The sequence below is a fragment of the Pogona vitticeps genome, chromosome 5 (assembly GCF_051106095.1).
Source record: "Pogona vitticeps strain Pit_001003342236 chromosome 5, PviZW2.1, whole genome shotgun sequence".
Classification (NCBI taxonomy): Eukaryota; Metazoa; Chordata; class Lepidosauria; order Squamata; family Agamidae; genus Pogona; species Pogona vitticeps.
In genome coordinates, this window is record NC_135787.1 from 111207004 (window position 1) to 111229306 (window position 22303).

At 40.1% G+C, this 22303-nt stretch overlaps 1 protein-coding gene and 1 long non-coding RNA gene across 6 annotated transcripts in view; both read right to left on the reverse strand.

Annotated features, from left to right (window-relative positions):
- The window catches only part of FRMD4A (FERM domain containing 4A), a 605541-nt gene that overhangs the window by 312497 nt on the left and 270741 nt on the right, over positions 1–22303 (reverse strand). The window lies entirely within an intron of this gene.
- Positions 1–22303, reverse strand: part of LOC144589502 (uncharacterized) — a 36005-nt gene continuing 13702 nt past the window's right edge. The window contains exon 2 of the long non-coding RNA XR_013545655.1: positions 1–22303. This exon is cut by the window's right edge and continues 8052 nt beyond it. This is a non-coding gene — a long non-coding RNA (uncharacterized LOC144589502).

Sequence of the window (22303 nt, forward strand, 5' to 3'; positions counted from 1 at the left end):
ATATTTTGATGGTCAGGAAACAGTACAGTTACCTGTAACTTGCAACTTATTTCAGAAATAAGAACATAACAGAGTTGCCTTCCTTATTTATTCATCTAATTTCTATGCTGTCTTCTCCAGGCATAGGGACCTAAGGCAACTCACACGTGGATTACAAAACATAGAAAAAAATAGAATAAATTACAAAATGAAAAAAAAAAAACGGCTCAAGGTTGACTCAGCCTTCTATCCTTCCGAGGTCGGTAAAATGAGTACCCAGCTTGCTGGGGGTGAACAATGTGTAGCCTGCATAATTAACTTGTAAACCGCCCAGAGAGTGCTTGAAGTACTATGGGGCAGTATATAAGCAGCACACTTTGCTTTTGCTTTGCTTTAATAACATTCAAAAATATTAGCCATTTGGAAACAGCTTAAAGCATGTTTAAAACTCATCACAAAAACTATAAGATACAGCATTCCATCTTTCTCCTGTCCAGTTTGAAATCCTGCCTAAGAAGGAAGACCAGAAGGACAGTGGGGGTAAAAGTGTGGGTTGAACCTGGCCTCCCAAGGAAAGGCAGCCTGGGAGCAGTTCCCTTCTTTCACTCCATGGCTGGCTCCTCCACTTGCCAATTGGCACACACTGCTCTTGTCCTGCTCTTTGCCCAATTGTCTAGTTGCAGCAGGAGCTTGTGCTTCCCTTCCCCACCTCCTCTGGCAGCCACCCAGTCAGATGAAGAGGCGGGGCAAGGATTGCTGCAGTGCTGCTTTGAGTAGGCAGCTCCCGGAGGAGGCAGAGAAGGGAAGCGCAAACTCCTGCTGAGACTGGATGATCATGCGAAGAAGAGGAAAAGAGCAACACATGCTGGCTGGTGAGCGGGGGGGGTAGCCAAGGAAGTGGGGAAGCTCAGCACCTGTGTTTCCACGCTAAAGAACTGGCACAAACCTCTGACCCAAGGTTCATGTTTGTTTCTAGTCCTCACCGAACATATCTGTGAAAGCAGAGAGATTGAGAGGAGGGCCTCCCCCAAAGATCCTAAAACCCAGAGCAGTTCACATAGGGAGAGACAGGGTTTGATCCTACTGACAATAAGAAACACTATCATATTGTATTTGGTGTTTTTTTTTTTTTAATGGTTTAAAATAAGGTGTCTCCATGATGTAAACAGAAACACAAATTTTACCATGGAAGCATGCTTTCTGGTTGGAAAATGATGTAAAATGCTGTTCCCCCAGAGGGTCATTTATTTTAGCATGCATATGAAACCCTGATTTATTTCAATGGTTTACACATATTGAAACATCTCTGTCATTGCACATTGCATCTTTGGGTAACCAGCAGAGGTTACAGCAGCAAGAAGAGCTGCGGGGGCCAGGGAGGGAGGAGGGACAGATGGACATAGGGAGCCTGAGAAGAATGGGAGGACAGGGCCTGTCCAGTGAATGGTTACAGGAGTGAACAGCTGCCTTTGGGCAAAAAATGCATCACATCCTCATGAGTCCACATGATTTTTATATAGGATTATCCCCCAAACAATCTCAGTCATAGGCATGATCTCTGCCCACAGACTGGCTAATTGTTTGGGGATGATCCCATGTTAAAATAATGTGGATTCAGTCTTGGAACAGAGTTTTTGCATCACTGCAAATCTAGGCACCCTTCATTGTTGTGTATTTTATGGGTGAAAATGGAACACCTGGAGCATTCCTAAAGGGACAGAAGCCTTATTTTAAACACATTATTTTAAACCATTCTTTTTTTAAACAGCAGAACATATTGTAAATGGGATCAAGCCCTGATTTCTAAATCAATTGCATTTATCTTACTGCAAGGCAAAGGTAAATGTAAACAAGCCCACAATCCTTCCTTAGGCTTCAGATAGCCTGAGCGCAAGCTGGAGAGGGCTTTATAGGTCATCATTTGCACTTTAAATTGTGCCTGGAAATCTACTGGCAACCAGTGAAGTTGTTGTAACAGAGGAAATACGTACCGTACTCCTTTTAACCAGCTTGCAGCGAACAGCCCTGCCCTCACCTGTCCGCCACAGCAGAACAGTGGAGTAGGAGCCAATGAGAGGGGCGGAAGGCGGAGTCAAGGGGGGAGGGGCCTGGATATAAAGGTTGGTGTATGGAGTATGAGGGGAGATTCTGTGAGTGAGAGACAGTGTGAAACTTAAAAGTGAACTTAGAGTAAGTTAGAGGTCTGTAAGAACGCTGAATGGAACAGAGAGTTGATAGAGTTTTAAGGTTAAAGTAGAATTGACTTACAGTAGATACAAGTGATTAGCAACCTGTGATTTACCTATTGAGTAATAATCCTATATGACTTAAGTTTTAAAAGCACACATGTCTCCTTGATCAAATGGTATTAAAGTAGTAATACCTGGTGGCAGCGAAGAAAGAAGAAGAGCGAGAACCTCGTGAAGGCCTGGCGGAATAGGGGCTTCAGAGGGGATCACCACACAGCTCCAATCAGCAATCTGGCTACAGGATTTTAAACCACCTGAAGCTTCAGAACTCACTTCATAGGCAGCCTCCTCGAGATGGCATTGCAATAATCCAGATAACAAAGGAACATGTCCTTGTAGCAAGATCAGACATCTCAAGAAAAATGTGCAGCTGGTGGCTTAGCTTCAATTGTGTAAATGTACTCCCAGCTACCACTGAAGTGTGGGCATCAAGGCTCATAGCTGAATCCAAGCTGTGGGCCTGAGTTCTCAGGGGCAGTGTAGCTCTATTTGATGCAGTCTGATTCTCTGATCTGCCTTTTGAATGATCAGGAGCATGTCTGTCTTATCTGGTTTTAGGTTCAGTTTGTCCACCCCAATCCAATCCAATCTGATCCAGTTTGATCCATTCCAGTCCACTCCAGCTGGTTGGACAATTTAGTGAGTGAGGTATTTGGCTGCATAGTCAGAGACTGAGTGTTCAATTCCCCACAGCACCTACTGGGAGAAGAGCCAGCCTGTGTGGCCTTTGGCAAACTGCACAGTCCCAAGACACCCCTAGAAGACAATGGCAAACTACTTCTGAGTATTCTCTACCTAGAAAACCCTGAAAGGGGTTACCATAAATCTGAATTGACTTGATGGCATCACAATCCAATCCATTACTGACATCAGACTCTGATCTAGAACTGAAACAGCTTGTAGTGATTTGGATGTAAATGAAAGACAGACTAGGGTGTCATTGAATTCCCAAACTGGAATTTTATTCCATGCATTGCCTCTCCAGGTAGGACTAGAACTCTTATAAAACCATGCCTCCAAATCCCATCCTGGAATGATGGCCCAATGGCATGCCGCAGCCAATGGTATTGGCCCAGCCAAACCAGCAGGAACACCTGTCCAGTGTAGGTCATCCACCAAACATATCAAAGCTGTCTCTGTACCAAGACTGAGTATTAACCAGATTGAAAAGGATCTAGACAATCCATCTCATGTAGGAACCTCAGGAGCCGAGAAGTCACAAAAATAGCCTCTTTTAGGCATGCCATAAGCCTGCTCTGCTGAAACAAGGTATTAACCATTCCCTTTACCCACCCAGCTGGTCCTCTATTAGGCTGGCTTCTATGAATCAAGAAAAGCAAAGGTCCAGCACACACATGGTAGTTCTCACTTCTCCATGGATCCCATCCACATCCTCAGGCTTTACAAATCAAAACATATCCATTATCACAGAGCCACAAGGGACCAAAAATATATTCACAGATTCTGTACAATATCCAAGACAAAGTAGATCCAAGCAAAATTCCATGCAAATTTGTTATGCAGGCTTTCAACTGGTCTGTATCATGTCCATGTGGGCAAACACCTAGTTGGACACAGAACAATGTACTGTAAGCACCCAAAGAGATAGCTGTCCCTATAGCGTAGCAGTATAGTCTTACAACCTCAAAGTCAGCATTTCAGAGGGATGGTCGAAGGAAAGCTTCTCCCGTTCATGATAAGCACTTGAATTTGGTGTCTGTGCATATATGACTTGAGTGTATACTCAAAGTGTGTACACAAACTGACCTATACACATTTTTCCAAACTTATTTGTGTGCCCACACACAGATACAGAGCATTTCTGGAAGGAAATACCTTGCATGAGACATATGAAGGCACCATGCACACTATTCTATTTGTCTTTCATTGATGGCTCAGGAAAAGGCAGAAGAAGAGTTAGAAAAACAAGAGTGGACTGCAGGAAGACAACATCTGAAGTTCTCACAGAATTCATGGAATGAGACAAGGAAAATGGTTTCATCAAGGCTTTGTCTGGGCCCACTCTCAGACACACACATGGCAGTTGCAGTTTTCCCTCAGATGACTTTCAAAATACTGTATATTCATTGATCCCTTTTTCTTCCTTCCTCTCTCACTTTGTTAAGGTGGTTTTGTAAGTCAATCAGCCAATTAATGTTATCCAGATGGAGGGTCAGTCAGGGACAGCTAATGCGCTGGTGTTTATTGTCTCCTTTCTAAAGCCAGGCAAATACATAAGAAACTAAGGAAGGCTGATCCCTTCCCCGACATCCTTTGTGTGCGTTTTATCTCCTTAGAGATTACCCTCACATGCATCTTGCCCAGTGGGAAAGATGTTAATGAATACCCTATAAGGAAGTTCATTCACATAATTGGGAATAAAGGTTAGCCTCTTTTATACCTTACTTTGTAATAAACATTGGTTCATGAACATTCAAAAGTAATTTCCATAATTTCACAAGTTTGATTTTAATCAGATTTTCCCTGTTTTCAGACCTTGAGATCAGTCATATTTAAAGCTGACACATAATTGAGGGTTGCCATCTTTGTTTTCTGGCAAAGCTCTTCCGTGATTAACAACTGCAAGACAAGTAGTAATTCAAGAGGTGAATTTTCCTCATCATAGAGTCAAGACAACAGGTGAGGTGATTTCCCTATTAAATTTCTGCCTGACATAAATGCTATGTCATGAAGCCATTCAAGAGGTGCAATAGCTTTGGCAGAAATTCCACTGAAAGTGAAAAAGCCTTCCAAGCAAACAATCCCCATAGTGCTATACTATTAATTTTAAAAAAAGAAATGAAAGGTGCATCTTATTGGAAAGTGGGCTTTTTGATCCTATTCCAAACCCTTACAGATTAGATTCATTTTATGTATGAGACTGAAGTTGAATCTCTTCTCTTTTTGGGAATCTCACTTAATTAAGCTTCATGACACTGGCTATTTTCCCCAAAAGACATGATGATGCAGGTAATGTGTTCAGCTGCTCCAATTGAGAAGGTGTAAAACAGCAAAAGGATGTGACAAGCTCAGTAGCTGTTGCACAGCTGGCATGCACAGAGGGCAGCCCTCAAGGCATCTAGATCTTGCATAGGTTAGCCCAGTGCTGCACTCTAGGTTTTGTACAGTTCACTGGGTAATTAACTCATGCTCTGAATTCACTCACTATATTTGTATTAGGTCATCACCTCACTTCTGTTCAACTGTGTCTTGAGTTACACACATGTGTGAGATGAAACAGTTATCTGGTCTGCATGTTTTAGCCCCAGCTAAAATGCTTCTAGAAATGTGTTGCTGGTTTGCTTATTATATTTTTACCCTGCCCTTCCTTCAAGGAGTACAGAACAGCTAATGGTGTCTTCCTACTCTTTACTCTCCCAACTATGAAACAGGTTATGCTGAGTGGCTAGGAGAGAGCTGGTTTCATAAGGCTGCAGTCCTATGTAATCCATCCATCCATCCATCCATCCATCCATCAAATGAACCCAAAAGGGCTTCCATGTACGGAATCACACTGCTCATATGTAGAGCCTGAGTGGGAATTTGAACTTGCATCTCTTTGGCCTAATTCTAGTGAGAGTTCAGGAAAGTTACTTTTAAAAACTCCTCCTCCCAGAATCCCCTAGCCACTATGGCCACTGACTGAAGGATCCTAGAGATTATAGTCTAAAAAGTAACCTTCTTAAGCTCTGATTCAAAGGCTTGGTCCAGACTGGAACATCTCAGATGTGTTGGTCTGTTTCTCCCACCTCCTGTAGCTAATGATCACAGAGCATGCACTACCCACTGAATCTCTTCAGCTCCTAATAATGCTACTATTTATAAATGCGAAGTTTATAAATACATATAAACATCACAGCCAATAATTATAAAATTGAAACTAAATGGTAACATACAGAGTTTACTGCTGCATTAAATAAGTTTGAAAGCCATAGAACATTTTTTAAAATCAAAAGTAACATAATCACATGATGAAAAAGGGCCTAATTGCATCTGGGATAGCAGAGAGAGAGAAGGGTGGGGGAGGAGTGGATGGCAAAGAAAGCAAGCAAGCAAGAAAGAGCGAATATGCAGCTGCAGCAGCACAAAGACAGCAGCAGCAAAAGGCAAAAACTGCCCTGTGGCACCTTAAAGACTAAACAATTTTTAATGGCATAAGCCCATAGTCTGTTAGCCTTTAAGACAACTCACATCTTAAGTGCTTCCCCGCCCACTTAAATACATGAGGTTACACTACACAGCACTTCGTATCCACCACTCAAGGACAATCTTGAGCAAGAAAATAAGTAAAAGACAGGACTTTTCTTAAATAAAGCTGAATATTGGTCACTTTTCTACATCACAGAAACTTTCCAAGATTGCTTTTACAATGGACTAATCTATCATCATACATCCCAGACCAGTACTTATAGCTTTAGTAAACTTCATGAATACTAATTGACTCTCCCACCAATGAGTTCCAGCAATGACTATCACTTTCCATCATCACATAAGTTTGTCTATTATTGATTACTTGGCACTGTAAGGAAAATTCCATTAGTGCCAATTACCATAATAAATCATAGCCAACCAGCACTAATGCGGATTACAATTTTAACTAATCTTCATTAGAAGTTCTTAGCATTTAAGTCATGACCAGTAAATCACCACTATCCATTTGCTATAAGAGCCAGAATGGCCCAGATAAATGATATGCCACTGTCCAATATCCAACTGGAATTGGTTATTTTAAAACCATATCAAGGAGTGCCTGCTATATTTCATCACACAAACATCACTTCCAGTGGTTTTTGGTACATTACTTGGAGAGCCTTTGGCTAAAGGCACCAGTGTTATAATAAGGGAACATCTCCATTATCTTGACTACATGTATTAATCGGTATAAATAAATCACTGCTTACCCTTTCTATGCTTGGTCTTCTCAGAGATCCATAGGGTATTTTAAAGAGACGTTTTCGGCTCCTGCTTGGAGTCACAGCTGCCTGCACCACCATAGTGCAGCACAAAAGTGTATGTATATAGATATGCTGAAGCACGTGCTCTTCTGTGTATATGTCTGCAAGAGGTGTGTGTGTGTGTGTGTGTGTGTGTGTGTGTGAGTGAGTGAGAGAGAGAGAGAGAGAGAGAGCGAGCGCAAGAATAAGTAATCACCCCAGAGAGATTTCCTCTGGAATGACTTAAGGAGATCCCCCTTTGCAAATATCAAATAGCTTTGCGGGTGTTTTTTTTTTTTAAACTTTAGACCACAAGTCAAGATGTGGCTTGTTTGAAGCAAAGGGAAGAAAGGGAAGGGGAAAAAAAGAACCTAGCCTCTTCATAGCATATTTCAAGAAGTGTATCTTAAGCTCTGGTTTATGTTTCTCCCAGCACAGACAGCTTTTTTCACAGAGGTGGAAACATTTAGCTTCTGTGAAGATTGTCCCAAAAATGTCAGTCTCGCTTCTTGTAGCTACAGTTGGTAACCAGGTCAGTCATCTAATCAAAGCTGTATCAGACTACTTTATACATGTCGTCATGTGACTGAAGACCACCCCCCCTCTGGTTTGCTCAGCAGTGGATCACATGTTTCTCTCCAAAACAATATCTGATGTATCACCATCTGGTGTAGAGATTAATGTTAAATCCTATGTTCAGAGTTTACTTCCTTCCAGACATGGGAAAGCAGAACAGCATACAGAGCAGTGACAATGGGAAGAAAAGCAATTTTCAGCTTGCAATGGGGTTTGTGGGGGAATGCAACAATTACACAGAAGAGTGTGTGAAGACAGGGACTAAAAGTATATATTCTAAGACAGTGGTTCTTAACCTTTTATTTACCATAAACCCCCTTTAAATATCTTTTATTGCTGCAGACCACCAAGACTTGACTCAAGATTTAAAATCTTAAAGTGCATCAAATATTTATTTAAAGTTTCTCATGAAGGGTCTTATCGACAGATAGTCTTTGATGACACTTTTCAAGATGACTAAAAGAAGTTTAATTTTGCTTTGAACAAGATGCACCCTCATCAACGTTTCAAATTCAGCCAGCGATCTATTCTGAGGCTCAGCCAAAATATTTTGTTATGAAATTCACTGTGACAATATCGAAAAGCAATTTTACCCAACAATAACCAAACGGTTTAATTAACAAAAATCAAAGAAGAAACACAATCATGAAATCCGTCCAAACACTGTGACACTGACACTGAATGACTCTGAAGCTCTCTTCCCATGACATCTGACTGTACAATAGCAAGAAATGTCACACTGTCTTTCAGCAACTCAGCATCATTCACTTGCATGTTCCTACCGTATGCAGAAATATCAAACAGTTACTTGCCATCAAACAGTTATTTTTGTAACCAATTTTTACTTTTGTTTGTTTTTAATGCAGGCTGTAGGTTAGAAAATCCAAGTTTTAAACAAACAAGCAAGGGAAATTAAGATTTTGCTCCATGTTTCCTTCCTTCCTTCCTTATTGCCAAAGGGAGAAATATTCATACCTTCCTTGTAAGGCAGCACAAGGTGGAGAGATATCTTTAAAAAACAAACAAAAAACAATGACTTCTACCCACATTATTCACCTTTGTCTGATTATGGGGGAATTCAGACCTCTGATGTTTAAGGGGAGAAGAGGTAGACTTGGACCAAGAGCTTCCTTTAATTAATTAGCTAATCTCTAGACATGATCAGTTTCAACAAGGGTGAAACTAACTGTATGTATTAAAGTTGTTCCATTAACTTAAGACATCTAACTGAAGAGTTTAATAATGATTTTGGTTAAATGTACAGAAGTTTTTTAAATAATTACACAAAAATAAAACAAACCTAATGTTTTCTAGCTAATCTTACTGATACAGTTGTTAACTGTATCAGTACAATTTTTAATTGTATTTTAATTGTTTTATCTTTTTATCTTTTTATCGTATTCAAATTGTTGTAAGCTGCCCAGAGACCTTTGGGTAGTGTGGGCGGCATATAAGTTAAGTTAAGTTAAGTTAAGTTAAGTTAAGTTAAGTTAAGTTAAGTTAAATAAATAAATAAATAAATAAATAAATAAATAAATAAATAAATAAATAAATAAATAAAACTAATTTGCTTTCAGCAACTTATGTAAAGCATGGTACAGTGTATTATAATTCAAAGGGGAAGAAACTAAGTAGCAGCATCTATTCTTGTTTTTCTATAAGGAGTGTGAAGAGTATTTGCTATATTTTGGAAATTTCTTGTTCTCAGCAGTTTGTCAGATCTTGTTATGCTGAGCCTTCCTATTTAACTTTCTCTTTTATAAAAATATTTCCCTGTTTTGCTTTTAATTCTTTTTTTTTTTTTACCCAGTAGTCAGCGCAGGAAACTGCCAAGTTTTGTAGTTTAATGCCCTTTTCAATCAGTCCTGTAAAGGAGATATGTCATTTTGGCCCAAATTGTAACAATTCTGCACTGTTTGGTGTTTCCATGTGAATTGTATGCAGGAAAAATACCATTCTGTGCAGGAATTGTTATCATTGTGCCAAGCTTGGCGTTTCTTCTGTGAAAAAAAGAGAGAGTCCACAATACCTCTGAGAAATCTTGTGAGACTTATGTGGGATTTCTCAGGGAAGAAAAAGACATCTTGTTCAGGGAATCACATTGCAAGGAGAAAATACTGGTTTCCACCACCTTTTCTCTTTATGAATGTAAGAGGCTGTGAGATAAGAGCCTAGAATGAATAAATATTCATTCTAGTTTGAAGCCTGTTGTTTTATTTCTTATTTTTTCTGTTTAATACCTTTTATTCATTGTTTTTAATTTCTAAGATAAGATATATGCCCACATTTGAAAATATATGCCACCTCTTTTCATTGTGGTATTTCCATTTACTCCAATAACGACCAGAATCCTATTGCTGATTTATGCTTGCAAAAGAGAAATCACGTTAAGTCTTGGTGGCAAACTGACATTCCTTAACAAAGTGTTGCTTGCATTTCTGAGCCTGCATTCAGGTATTTAAGAGACTTATTTATTTATTTTATTTTATTTTATTTATATCCCGCCTATTTAGTCGCGGTGGACTACTCTAGGCGGCCAACAACAAAGATAAAATACAAGAAAATAAAACAACAAATTACAAAACAATTAAAGAAACAATAAAGGAGAAAAGAAAATCAAAAGTAATCTGGTGAGAAGGCCTGCCGAAACATCCAGGTCTTTAATAGATTCTTAAAGGTGCCCAGCGAGGGAGCTCCGTGAATACCAGGAGGTAAATTATTCCACAGGCGAGGAATAATTATTCCACAGACTTCATTTCTTGCGCAATTCTTGATGTTAAATATTAGATAAATGCTAAAACCAGTTAAGTATATCACAAGTGGCCTACATTCAGAATATTGGGTCACTGTTCATTAGGTCTACTACAGACTTTGACCAACAACAAAAGGGTCAGCTAGGCAACAAGATTAATTTCAAATCCTCAGCTCATTCCCTGGAAAACAGAGTGGCTCCTAAAAATCCAGAAGTTAGCTATTTTTATCCAATCAAAATATCTAGCTTAATAGATATTTTAAGAAAGATTCTTTCTGGAAAACTTTTTTTTTTTTGGTCAAAACCCAAAAGGGGAATAAAAAACTTCTATGTAACAGCCAAACACACTATTTAAAACAAAGAGAAAGAAAAAGAAAAAAGAGCTGGCTGGCATAACTGCATACATACTAAAAGGCATTAAAGGAAAAAGCAGCAGCTTGATGTGGGAAATTCCAAATATTAAAACAATCAGCCTTTGTTCATAATTAGTTCCATATGTGCACTGCAAATTGAGTCAGTATATGCGTGTGAGAGGGAAGGAGAAAGGGAGGGAAACCAAAGCCGGAAAAGATGGAAATTGCTTCAGTATGACTGATTCATATAGATTTGCTTAAAAGTCTTGGTTTAGGATTACTCTGTTGGCCTTGAAACTCAAAACAGAGATTTTTTGATCTTAAACATGTTGCGTGCACACACATGCATGCACACGTACACACACACACACACACACACACACACACACACACACACACACACACAGAGTAAACAATTTCCTATGTACACTAATAGAATAGTAATCCTGGTCTACCTTTAAAAACTCTACAAACAAAGGAAGGAAAAAAGAGAAGCAAGCCTAATATAAGCTAAGGGACAATGTAAACTGACTAGACCATTTTGTAAATTGCTTCTGATCTGGTTAGTCTCACTATGCTGCTGCAGAATGGTGGAGGAAGTGTACAGTATGTATGTACTTACATGTAACCATATGGCTGTATGCACTAATTACATGCCTATAGAGTAGGGGTGGGCAACATCTAAGGGTCCAGGGACTATTTCCCTTGCTCCGAACCTGGCAGCACCGCACTGAACTCTAACAGCCCTGCCATCCTGTACCCTGAAAAAAATAGCTTGCCTCAAAACAGCAATTTGTGCCCCCAGAGTAGTCTTTAAACATAACTCCCCTTCTCCTGTTGCAGCCCTTAAAAGGCAATTTTTACAAAAAGGAAATGTAGGCTGGAGGTGCAGAGAACTGAACCTGGGAATTTCTACAAGCAAAAAATGCACCCCGCTACCACCTAAGTATGGCCCCTCACTTCCCTTGTATGTTTACATTAAAATAAATCCCATGGAATGCATATAATCTGCTTTTTTTAAAAGAGGCTGCGGGAACAAAGAGTCTGAAAAGCTGAAGACCCAATGCTTTGCTATGTTGCCCACATACTGCTGCTGTCTTCGGTGAAACAACTGCTGCCTTTCATTTTGGGGTCAGAGTTTCAGGTTGCAGACAGACAGCAGTTATTGATATGACAGAGGCAACATTGCCTTTAGCATACATGTAGTTCTTTTATTTTCTTTGGCCTTGCTCTTCAAACAGAGCCTGAAAGAATTTATAAATGATCCAGAAATGGAAAATTTGTCTAGCTAGTGTGGCTAACTGGATAAATGCAAGCACCACAGGTGATGAAGCCTCTCAAGCTTCTTTCAAACTCCTATATGTGTATGTGCGTGCATGCTGGGGAAAAGCCTGTTGTTGATCTCCATCCGGAATGAGATCTCAGTTTAGCCTTTCACTTGTTGGCATATTGGAGAGGGAAAAATTCAAAGGGATGTGACAGATCACTTTTAATTCACCTTTCCTATTACATTTTGAAAGAAAGGAGACGACATACTTACAGTGTAAGACAACTTTAGGCTAATAGACAGAGAAAAGCCTGTCTTTCGTGCTCATTTGCATTGTCCATCACTCAGGCACCCATGTGCAGATCTGCCACTTGCAGTCTATTCATTCAAATGTCACAGCTAGGTTGCCCAGAAAGAACCACTGACCCTCCGCCTGCCATTCAGGCTAAATCTATGGCCCAACAATACACGAAAGGTATTCGTGTGTATCTCTGTGTGTGTGTGTGTGTGTGTTTTTGCCAAAGACAAGAGTTAAGTAAGTGTGACGGCCACATCGAGTGATCAGGTTGCCTGTTTTGCTTACCCTCCATTTGGATCTGTCGCTCTCACGGAAGCTTTTCTTACTCTGCCTCTCCTCTGTAACTGCTGATGGCATGAACTTTTGCTTGCTCTACTGTAATTCGTTAGTGTTGCTCGAGAAAGACATGGAATGGGCATGGAGTTTCATATAAACAGCTGCTTTCAGGAAGTCATTTGTATGAACAACACCAACTTTTATTAGTCCTACAACACTCATCAACAACGCAGAGTATACTGCAGTGTCATTTACAGACTAATTCCCATTAACAATTTATGTGTATACAGTCTCTCTTTTTCTTTCCTTTAGGAATTCATAACAATAAAACACTTCAGATATGAGGCACACATCAGGATTAAAAAAAAAATCAAAGGAAGCCATGTGGTCATTATACAATACAAAATTTCACAATACAAGAATGTGACACTTTTATTAGACCATTAAAATCAAACAACCAATGCAAGCTTTTGTGGAATAAAAATTCCCACTTCTTCAGGCATACATGAGTAACTTGTGAGCAATGCAGAACAATTATAAATGTCCCAAAAATACATGGCAAGTGGTCTAATAAAGGTGTAACTCATCAGTATCTATATGCATTTGTCTACAGAAAATTTCCATCGTCTTAGATATTCTAACAAACCCAGTGAAGGTTATTTTAGAAAAGCAGGCTAGATAAACAGTATGGCTAAGAAATTTTAGTTTTGGTGCAGAACAGACAATCTATCATGCAGTCTTCTCTCAGTTTAAAAGATCAGAAAGGCTTTGCTGGATCAAAGATCTGTCTCGTCTCAGAAGTTCTCCAGACTTTTCCACTATCTGAGATGGCAGGAGAAGTAAAGCAGATAGGACAATACAGAGCAAGACAGAAGGCAAGGAAACAGGCTTAGTGGAGAGTAGCAGCATTTGCATAAAATCCCAGTGCTATCAGTTTGAATTTCACCAGCTTTGTGCAGTAGTGCTTAACAGACAGCTTCTGTGCCTGGCTTTCTCCAGCAGGACAGGGGCCCTCCTGAGAGAGAGGTGCAAAGTTCCTTCCCTCCCCCTCAAGCCATGCTTTGAAAGTTGTTGCACAAAACTCTCCCAAGATCTGCATTTTGCCTGCTTTGGCATTCTATAGCCCAACGCAAGCATCTCACTTTCCTAAAGGAAAGATTGGTCTTATCTAGTCCACCATCCTGTTTCCCATAGGAGCTAGCCAGAAGCTTTCAGGGAGCCCATACAATTAGTAGGTAAGTTACAGAATATGCTAAGAAGTGTGCTATCACTTCATCTAGAAGTGATAGCATAGTTTATCTTCCAATGGTGGGATTCACGAAAGCCACATGTCTGAATAACCAGACTTGCAAATGATGCCCATGTCTACCTCCCAATGACCAATCACAAAAATTAAGTTAATTTGCAAGATTCAGAGATGGAAGAAGGTCATGCTAGGACAAACTAATGTCTTTTTGCCATGTAATGGGATGTTGTTATAAATGCATTGCTGAGAGTCTCATGTTGTTTGACCTTATGACAATGGTCCCTTGATTTACTGCCAATGTCCCTCTAAGCTGTGCATGTGCACACCTGTGCAGCACTGGATTGGGGCCGCACAGACAAGCCAGTACTGCTGTCCATTTGTTTACAGTCACAGCCCGAAGCCTGCATGCACAGGGCAGGGCTCCTTCCCAGTGCTCTGGAAAATTAGAAGGAACATTGCTTACTGGCCTCTGGCCACAGCTCCCCCAATGTAATACTTTGGATGAGATGGTGGAGGTGAAGGACGGTGGAAGCCTGTCCTCAGTAGTACTTCCTAGGATTCTGTGGTGTCCCTGGCTGGGTTTGGCAGCGCTCTGGGGTAATACTCAGGATGGCACATGGACAGAGTGATACACTAGGATTCAGGAGACATGGATTCCTCACTCAGCTGTGAAAACTCAAGAGGAGGGGTGGCACTGGTAAACCCATTCCTTAATACCTTACTTACCTTGAAATTCCAGTTAGGGTCACTACAAATCAAATGGGATTTGACAGCACATAACACACACAGAGCTTTTAATAAGTAAAACCAAGTGTATTGGAGGTGAGTGGGTGAGGGAGAGAGAGAAAAAGAGACAGAAATCATGTCCTTTATTCATGAGGAGCATTTTCCAGCACCTGCTTTGGGGCCAATTCCCCATTTCTGTCCTTCATGCCTTTAGGATTGTTTCTCTGTGTCTCTCCCATCTCCACCCACCTTAGTAAAGCTCATTCATCTCCCCTCCCAGCACTTATCCCTGTATCCTGAATAGGTGCCTGATTTTGATGGAATTCTTGGATGTGGAGAGCATGGTGGCCCTTCGTGTGCCCCATAAAAAAGAGGGGCATCAGAGTAAAGTTCCTTCTAATGAGCAGGTGTTCAAGACAGGAAGGTGGGAGAAGAAATGGGGGAAGGGGGGTCTCAAAAGCAGAGACAAGAGGGAGCCAGGAACCCTTGCCAACCCACAGAGGATCCAGAGTGAGGCTTCTGGGACAAGGTCCCTCCATTCACCAAAGAAGTCTGCTTGGGCTCCTAGCTGTAATTAGTTTCTGTTGAAGAGAGAGGGAAAGCAGGCCAGGTGTGACCCAGGATCCCCTTCAAGGGAGCAGGAAAGAGGCCACAGCGGTCTCTGAGGTGCATACAGGAGCATGCATAGAAGCCCCCCTTTCCTTGCTTCTGGCTTGGTGGCGGTTCCTTCTCCTCCTGCTGCAATGTGCTCAGAGTCTCCTTGGTCACCTGGCCTTCCTCTGGCTGTCCTTCCCTTCTGTCTCTCCTGCCTGCCTGCATCTTGGGGCTCCAGCTTCCCAGGGAACCTGCTCAGTACTTCCAAGCATTCTGTGGCACCCCTAGCTGGGTTTGGTGACACCCCAGGGTGCTATGGCACACAGTTCGGGAACCATTACTCTAGGAGATAGATCAAATCACCATCTCCTGCTGTCCTTCCACAAAAACTGACATTAAGAGACAAATTAACTGCCTCCCATTCTGAAAGGAAAATGTAGTCGCAATTATAATGAAATAAAAAATACCATGCAAAGGAAGTCCTAAGAATTCAAACATCTGCACTCCTTTTTGGCATTTTTGTTGGTCCTAATGAAAGTATTAGCCAGCCAGATGAAGACTATAAAATAAGACTTAGAGGCAGTGAAGGGGGAGAAGGAAGAACTCTGCGTGATGGTAAGGTAGACTGCCAACTTCAGGTACCTAGAGGAGAAACAGAGGGTACCCTAACTTACATCCTCCTCCCAGGCCTTCATACTGGGGTGAGCAGGGAAAAAAGGGGGAGATGCTGAGCCCATGTGGGATCTTCTGGGGAACTGACAGTATCCCAAACCAGGTGCTGGTAGAGGCAGAGGCAAAGGGAAAGGGCAGTAACCTTGAGGGAAGTAGGAGCTGGGGATCAGTCAGTTTGTTCCTTGTGTGGGCTTATAAGCCCTCCCTGTTGAGTAACCTGTCATGTATCCCATTGGCAAGGTCAAGACTGAGAACCTCTTCGGGAATGATAACCACAGAGGTTAAAGACTTAGAAATAAAGGACTCAAAACTTTATGCTTGAGTAGAGATTTCTGGCTTGACACTGTGACAAGATAGCAGCAGGAAGACAGAGCTCCATCTCCTGGGCTGAATTCTGACCTGTTTGCCCCCCCCCAGGGTGTTAAAACTAACCCGAAGAGGTGGTGAAATGGGGGAGAAGCCTGTTGATCACAGGGGGGGGCAGCGGTTACCCCTGTTTTGATCCAGGAAACTCCCCATATCAACCAGTGGGTGGAAACAAGCAGCTGAAAAGCTTGCTTGCAAGTCATTGGCAGCTGGCAATAGAGAAGCGATAATTCTCTAAATTAGCATCATTGTTACCACTGGGTGAGAATTTTTTTTATAACTATACTGCCTTATGACTATCCCTGGATGAGACAATCCCTATAACAGAAACAGAGTATTTTATCCTCACCACTTATACAGCAGTGGTGAATCTGGAGAGAGGAAAGAGACACAAAGAAAATAAATTGGACACTAATTAGACATTTAATTATACTTCAAGGAAGGAAGTTTGGTATTACTTTGGCATTAGAAACTTAAGAAATCTTTTTCTTAAAATTATTATTAGCTAAACAACTCTGGGAGTTAAACTCGTTATGTTATGGCTACAGCTACAGCTATCTACAGAGTTGGCAAAAAGTCCAGAACAATGACCTTAAACACTCTATGGTGGTTCTGACTTCTTTTTTCTGAGGACTGACTGAAGTATAGACAAATTAACCCTCAAAAGGGAGTTTTTAAAACTGCATCCTGGTTTCTGAACTTGACTGGAGCGCAAGCCAGGATAGAATTAATACGAGAGTGGACAGCCTCTGGGGCTGCATTCCAAAAAATTAGGCCATGAATAGAAACTTAGAGTGAACTATTTGGTGAGCAGGTGTCCTTGAGCCTCCAAGTGGTGGAAACCCTTTATACCTGAGACTGGATTCAAGTTTAACCCTAAAGATGAGCAATCTATTAAAGTGGACCTTGAAAGCAAATGTTGATGGAATTGGAATGATGACTTTAAGCAACTGGACGACTTCCACTTGGAATACAATTATTTGATATCTGGGACATAAAACTACAACAAGGAAAAATTTTGGATGAAACAAAATCTACCCTTCAAGCAATTTTAGAAATAGTGAGATCCCACAATGAAGAGGTGAAATTATTCTATGAGCAGTTAAGAAAGGACTACAGTCAACAGGAGACAGGGAATAATGAACAAGGAAATGAGAGGGTGGTGGATGATGTATGCCAATCAAAGGAGGGGCTGGAGGAACTCAGAGGAGAAAATTTAGGAGATCTAATTTTAACCCTGGAGCTGAGGAGAGTTTTATGTGTGCTAAGGGAAGATAAGGGGAGAGATCCAGCAGATTTAATTAAAAATAGCCTAGAAGAGATAGATCAAGTGCATTGGAATTGTAAGGGGACATATCTTATATATTAGAAAAGGGAATCAAACTGAAATAACGGATCACTAATCAGGGTAAAGGCATAACAAGGTGGTTCTTAAGATAAATGGAAGCTAGACATAAGAAAGAGGTAAAACAAATAGTACTAAATTAACATATATTACATATGATATTGATATAGATATGACAGAAAATGTGGAGATAGAAATGGCTAAACAATTATATAAAGAAAATCTATATAAAATGCTGTAAATAACATTTATTATGTGTTAGGAAACTATTTAGTTATTACTGGTATAGAAATACAAAGTTGGTTGGCTAAATTGCCTCAAAATTATATAGATTTCAGACCAGAACGGCTTTTATTAGGTACTTTATTAGAGGATTTTGAGAGCAATATTATGATAGTAGTCAATATTGTAGATTAAAATACACACATGATTGGTTCAATGCTCAAAAATGTATAGATTTTGAAGGGACAACTAAGAAGACACCAAGACGCAAAAATATATCATGTGTGTATTTTAATCTACAATATTGACTACTATCATAATATTGCTCTCATAGTATACAATGAGAGTATATAATTAATACAATATATATATTTGATATATATATTTGCGTCTTGGTGTCTTCTTAGTTGTCCCTTCAAAATCTACACATTTTTGTATGTACAAAATCTATACATTTTTGAGCACTGAACCAATCATGTGTGTATTTTAATCTACAATATGGACTATATATATATATATATATATATATATATATATATATATATATATAAACACAAACTGAATGTAGATAGATTGAAAAACTAATAAAATATTAATTAAAAAAACCTTTATGCCCAAGCAGTGTCAGAAACTAGTTTGGAACCATTCAATGTTGATGAAACCCACCTTCTTTTTAATAAATCCCATTTTGTTGCAAACTCTTTCATCCTCCTATATGGAGCAGAGAATGGAGGAAGGGAACCCTACCAATTTGAAACTGCAGAGGACAGGGTTGTTTTTTATGGCACATACATTGGCAGGATTTCCACTCATCAGAAGCTCAATAAGATACTAGCCACTGTATTTATTTAAGCTAGGGATGATTGATGATAAAAAGCCTGGAGAGCCATAGTCCTTAATTTTTTCACGAGTTGCTTCATTCACACACTTCAAAAGAAGGATAGTGCTAACGTCAACATCATCTTAGGGAAAGTTGTCTGTAGTCTCTTGTTGGGTAGAAAAACTTTTATCTGAATTCATCATCTTGAAACATGGGTAATATTAATACTTGCTAGTGTAGAGAAAAAAGAAAAGGAAAGGAAAGGAAAGAAAGAAAAATGCATGGGGGGAGGATTGAAACCACTTTCAGAAGGTCTGTCTCTGTTTGGAGTTTATTCTGGCCACTGTTGCTCAAGACTTAATTAGAAACTGAAATAATGGTGCCTTCCCCCCTATAGTTACTCTTAATGATAAGAATGTGGACTTAATGAAAGCTATTTATGTATAACATATGACTGAAGTAACTGTTCAGCTTTAATTTTCTGTAGGTTTTATCTGGTGAAATTTGTACATTATTGTTGTTGTTTAGACTTACATACCGCCCCATACTGATAAACCACCCTCTGAGTAGTTTACAACATAATTATGCAAACAACACTATGGACAATATGTGATCCTCTGTCCTGGAACCCCAGCTAATGGTGAGTTATGATGCACATTACAGTTCGACAACATAGGATGATGTTCCTTTGTACTTTCATGTCATCAATTTATTTGATTAGTTTATTTAAATAATATAGCCACAATCTAATGAAAGTAAGATTTTGATTATTTCTTAGCATGTGATCAAATGCACATCTGACATGGGGTGGCGGCAGCATTATTTACCAAAGGATCGCTGTATGTGAGATTTTCCTCCTGTCATACAAGATCATATCAAAACCAAATAATTCTGCAAATTTCCTTTAACATCTTAATGTATGTAGCTTCAAATTCATTGAGGTTAGCAAGCTGTTGTTAAAACTCTCTGTGTCACCAATATAGAAGAGCAAATGATAGTTTAATTTATTGATGGTGTTATTAAAAAGTCCCTCATCATTCTACAATTTTCTGAAATATTTTTATGCAGCCTTAATGTAGTTCTTGTGCTGCCAGTGGGAGAATAATTTGGATTTTATCTTTCCCCACATGCCTTTAAGGGGCAGCCATTAATCAGAGCAGGAAGTTGTCTGACATGCCTGCCTTTGAGACATGGTGCTCTGACATAGCCAGGAGAACAGGGAAAGCAACCTTTGGCCTTAGGAATGTTCATAAACAGAAAGGGTTCTGTGGCAAGGATGCCAATTTCTCACAGCCTGGTCTGTCCTAGGGCTGCAGCGTTTTAACGTCCCTCTGACACTTGCGTTAGCTCAGTCTCCTACTGTGTTTCTGCATACTTTTGTCTACAGCAATATCCTGAATCCTACAGAACAACATTCCAGAGGCTGAGGAGGGTCCTGCCCTCCATTTTCTATTTTTGCACTATTTACATTTGATCCTTTATGCAGTTACGTTAACCACTATGGCTAGTCAGTGAAAAGCAGAATATATATTTAATAAATAAGTGTAAACTACTGTCTTTAGAACAGTTTTGCAAGAGAGGGCACCCATCAATTGTAGAAGTGCAATCATAATTTCCATACATTGGAAATTTTTGATAAAGGGAGGTTTCTGTTGGGAATTTGGTTATTCCTTTAGCTACCAGAGCACGAAGTAAAAACAACAACAAAAATAGAAGCGTGAGAGACTTAGGCCTTAGTCACAACCCCTCTCTTAATATACAAATCTAGCACTTTCTGTAGTTTAAAAGGTCACTCTAGAATAGAGACATCTTTAAGTAGAAAAAAAGTAAGCCTAGTCACAGTTACAATTTGTAAAGTCAGGAGGTAAAAAGGGCAAAAACAGAATTTCTCCCTTGCATGTCTCTTTCATTAGTGGAGGTCAAAGAAGAAGATGACAATCAACAAAACAAAATAATCCCAAGTATATAGGAAGAAGGGGCTGACCCCAGTGCCAGAAGTGATAAAAACTAGACAGCTTGCTGCCTGAGGCAATGTAGCAATGCTTCCCCCAGTATATGATACCCATGGCCACTGCAGCTGTTTTGGTACATGAGGTTGAAAATCCTACAGGTGTTCTTCACTGCAGTACAAACTAAAACAATAACAAATTAAATAAAAATTGCTTTGTTGACATCCAAAATTTGCTTTCTGAGGTACTTCGCTTTTAATAGCAAGACCAAAGACTGACAGGAACTACTAGTATGGAAGTCCTCCTATCAAGAAATGTTATGCTTATTGATGTGGATTTAATGCAGACCCATGCTCATAGAGACATTTCATGATAGCAGCATCCTTCAAATCTGTGCACAATTCCATGTCAGTGCTAATTTCATGCTTCACATTCAAAATAACTGTTCGGGTGGGGAAGAATCTGATATCAGCTTTTGATGTTTATACATTTATTTCCTTCAGGGACTGAACCTCATGGCACAGTAATATATACTATTGCTATTGTTATTAAATTAGCAAGTAACAATTTATTGCCTTTTCATAACATCCCACATTTGCTGCATAAGGCTTTGTCTACTGGGAGGGCTGGTTGTAACTCAGTGTTGTTTTCACTGTTTTCACTCTAAGATTTCTCCCTGGTTTCTGACAGTAGTGTTTTCCAGCACTACCTGAAGACGACAGGGACTGCAATTTAGACCTCAGCCTTGAAACAATTGGGATTATACCTCTGGGTTGCCTATAATCTATGGGGCTACCCTTGAAAGGAGTAAAAATACATCTTTTTAGACTGACATGTGATGTCTAACCAGCCACACTCTGTTGTTTTTAGCTCTGTCCTTACTGATGTTAATGGTTTGACAGTGTGTCTGGTTTACATGAGTTTACTATTTAACCTCAATGTGTTTTTTTAAAATCTGTTTTTATTATTTTTAAAAAGTTTGTAAGCTGCCTTCACCAGAATGTTTTAGTGGAAAAGTGGGCTATATACAGAATAAAATATACATATGCACATCTTTAGGTATTAGAGATGGCTATGAAATGAACTATGAACCAAAAAAGATGGTTTGTTTCATGACCCAGTGAGGGGATCCTGTTTTGCTGAAGCAAAACACTGAACTTTTTTCTCTTTGGCATTTTGTTTGCTTCAGCAAAAGGAGATGCCCACACCCCCTTGCCACCCTCAGAGGCAATGGGCTCAGCTTCCCTGCCAGGAGCCTGCTGTTGCTTCTGAGCAGTTGCCCACTTATCATCTGGACAGTGGATGCATGCTTAGAGGCAGTGCCTGAATCTGGGAAGCTGGGTCGCTGCTTCTGAGCAAGTGTCTGCCACACAGCTGACGGCAGGTGCATGCTCAGAGGCAGCAGCTGACTTCTTGGACAGGAGCCTGCCACACCTTCTAAGCATGTGCCTGCAGCAGAGGCGGCAGGAGCAGGTAGCGCCCCCACGGGCACAAACCAGAAAACAAACTATGAACTGTTTCATTTTTTTCAGGGGTTCATGATAGATCGTGGTTAGCCACAAACTATGAAGTATTGTGAACCATTGGTTTTCTTGTTCATGCCCATCTCTAATATGTATAGATTTAGATTAGATTAGGCATCCTTCAGTCTCGAGAGACTATGATAACATGCTCTGAAT